This window comes from Macaca nemestrina, chromosome 15, assembly GCF_043159975.1.
Source record: "Macaca nemestrina isolate mMacNem1 chromosome 15, mMacNem.hap1, whole genome shotgun sequence".
Taxonomy (NCBI): domain Eukaryota; kingdom Metazoa; phylum Chordata; class Mammalia; order Primates; family Cercopithecidae; genus Macaca; species Macaca nemestrina.
Genome location: NC_092139.1, coordinates 66,722,657 through 66,726,306, shown reverse-complemented (window position 1 = coordinate 66,726,306; position 3,650 = coordinate 66,722,657).

Genomic DNA, 3,650 nt, shown 5'->3' with positions numbered 1-3,650 from the left:
CAGGAATTTATCTGAAGATATCAGTGTGAGCATGAGTTTTTGAATCAGTGTTGTAAATATTTTGGAACACGGCTGCTAGATCACATTTTAACTTAACATTTACCTCCATTATATAAAACATCAAGATGTTTTAAAGTTTTCCATAGTGTGCAGTTATGATTTTGGGCTCATACCAGTCACACGTGATATATCTCATTCTTCCACATCCTCATTGCCATTTGGGACTATAAGTGTTGTGTATTTTAACCATTCTAATAGATTAGTAGTGGTATCTCATGGTTTAAATGCACATGTCTCTAAACAAAATTTCATATTTAATTATTTCTATAGAATTGTGATGAAGTGTCTGTCTTGATTCATTTGGCTCATTTTTAATTTCATTGTTTTATTTTGATCAGTTGTAAGTTTCCTTACATACCCATTAGAAAAGTCATTTACTACGTTAACATAAAGCCATGTAACAAATATTTGAGTTACAAGTGTATTCTCCAGGTCTGTAATTGTCTTTTCACTGCTTTATCAGTGACAGAAAAATACTCATATATATGTATATACACACACACACACATATACATGCACACACATTTATGTGTGTGTGTGCATGCGTGTGTGTAAACTTGGATAAAATAATTTTATTTTTTCATAGATTATACTTTTGGCATTATATCTAAAAATGAATTATGAAACCAAATATAACACAAAACTCTTGTCTCTAATCTCAGGCCACAATTACAGCATAAGTGTTTAAATTTCACCTACTTTATGGGAGGATTATTAATTTAAGACGTTTGGAATTTTTCTGCATGAAAAATATCTTTTTTCAAAAATTTTTATATTATTTATTTATTTATTTTGAGATGGAGTTTCACTCTTGTTGCCCAGGCTAGAGTGTAATGGCAAAATCTTGGCTCACCACAACCTCCGTCTCCCAGATTCAAATGATTCTCCTGCCTTAGCCTCCTGATTAGCTGGGATTTCAGGCATGTGTCACCATGCCAACTAATTTTGTATATTTAGTAGAGGCGAGGTTTCTCCATGTTGGTCAGTCTGGTCTCGAACTCCTGACCTCAGGTGATCAGCCTGCCTCAGCCTCCCAAAGTGCTGGGATTACAGGCATGAGCCACTATTACTTATCTGTTAATATCAGTGTTGGTTCATTAATTTTTATTTTTTACTATGGAGAAAATTTGATGCTACACTATTCATTTTATTGCTCAAATCACCACAGCATTTTTAAGTACTGTGAGCTCATTTAGTTTGGATTTTGGGTCCTTACAGCACACCCCATCCCTTTGTTTTTGAACACATTCCTATTTCCTGGTCTTACAAGAAATTCCAAGCTCATTTTCTTTATTATCTTTTCTATACATAGACTCAGTTATTTCTCCAAGGATTTCTGGTTCCTGATATTAAAGAATTATATTGAAATACAAAGTTGTGATATTGGGTGTGTGTTGTTAATGTGGTGTCAGTGTTTCTGGGATCTCTTAGCTAACAGGCCTAGAAAATGTGCATGTGTATATTAACCCATGTTTAGAGGCACATCTAACATATTTATGTAGCTTACCTTCTGTAGCTTTATTACATCAAACTGTAGAAAACACTGGTATCTACAATCTACTATGATGCCGCATGGATGTTTCTAGCCTTCCTTTGTCACCTGGCTGTAACCCCCAATTGCAAAGTGAGGAACCCCCTTCCCACCACATGTCATTCATTTAATTTGTGGTACAATTTCAGAACATGTGCCTAGTGGTATTAGAATTACTAACTTGTACCCCTGTTGGAGGTATGTTTATTGACTAGAGAACAGTGTTTAAGTGCAGTTTCTTTATACTTTAGATTGACAGAACACCCTCTCTTCCAACGTTATCCAGGTGAGAAACTTTATGTGCCACCCTCTTCAGTGAGGTTATTTCAAATACGCTGTGTGCCTTTTATTTGACATTCTGTAAAACACAAAACTGTAGATCGCATAAATACGTGAGAATTTTTTTAGAAATTTAGAGACAGGGTATGCATTCAGAGAAACTGGCACAGTTTACAAACAGTGAAACTTTTTATTGATCTGCAGTAGTGAACACATGACACAATTTGTTAACTCTTGCAATTTTATGATGTAACATGTGAATCTAAATATATACAACTTACAGAATTATTTAGCACATCACGAACCCCAGGATAAAATGCACAGTGTATAAAAGTAAAATAATGATCTTACACACTGTGGGCATGGAATTGCGTGAGATGCAGGCAACAAAGAATGAAGTAAATTTCCCCATTTGTATATAAGACGTTTACATACACAATAGACCTTTCTTTTATCAGGTTCATGTGCAACCAAGTTTTCCTCCTGACAAGCAAGTAATCCAGAGGATTCACATCTTCCCTTGACTGAAAAATATTTCCCTCAATGTTCAGCACAGCCTAGGCACATACTGTCTTTTAATGGGCATTTAGCATCAGACAATACACACACCTGTCTCATACAAACAAACACATCCTCATGTTGACTCTTCCCTTAGACAAGCACACCTGTCCTCATGTGAACTCTTCCCCCTCAGATAAGCACACATGTCCCTACATTAATTTTCTCTTCAGACAAGCACATATATCTGAAACTGAACACTTGTGTGGCAAAATGAGCTCAGAATAGAGGTAATTATGGACTCCAGCTCTGACAATTTGTAGATTTGCATTTTAAAATTCTAACTGAAGACTTTGCTTTATTGTAGAGGGCAGTGGTTTACAGCTCTACTCGCACAGCCTACAGGCAGGAGTCTATTTCCTCTGGGCAAGATTTATTTTTATTTGTTTACTGTACTTACTTGTTGATAAACATTGATACTATAAAGATACCCTAACAGGGTCCACATGAGAGAAAAAGAAAGAGTAATGGGGAGATCAACCCTGAACATCCAGTCCCAGGAATCCTTTGTCCCTGCACTCTCTGGAACCCAGAGATTTAGATGGGATGAGCCCTGCTGAGCAGCACACACATGTTCCCAGGGAGAAAGACATGTAAATGAGGCCCCTCTCCTGCTAATGAAAAGCAGCTCTTCTCCTGTTCCTGCAGGTCCTGGTGATGACCTCCCCACCCCCGCACACCTGTGCCCTTCCTTACCATGTGGTCTGGGCTGATCTGGGCTTCTCTTGGCATTACTCTCAATATTCAGGTTACCCCTGGATCAGGCTAAGCTGTGGCTGCTCCACCTGGGGCTCTTCTCGGTCTGTTGCCTTTGTGTTTGCAGAGGTCCCCTGTGAAGTTAACTGGTGGAGTCAGACAGAGGAATACTACAGATGAAGAACTCTCAGAGTTTTCTGCAAAGCCTCTGGATTCACTTTCACTGAAATCAGCATAAGCTTGGTCCAGTGGGCTTCATGACAGGGGTTAGTGTGGGGGAGAACATTAGTATTTCAAGTGGAAGTTCTCGATGAGACTCTCTTTGAGTACAAAGAAGATTAGCAGTCCTCGGAGACACTCATTTCAGAAGATTATCTTTTAAGATGATTAACCTAAGATCCCAGGAGCAGTCCATGTAGTACTGTGAGGAACACAGTGAGGAGACATTTGTGTGAGCTCAGGCACAAACCTGCAGGGAAACAGGAGGAGACTGCATGCTAGAAGCTGTTCAGAACCAGGGGACACT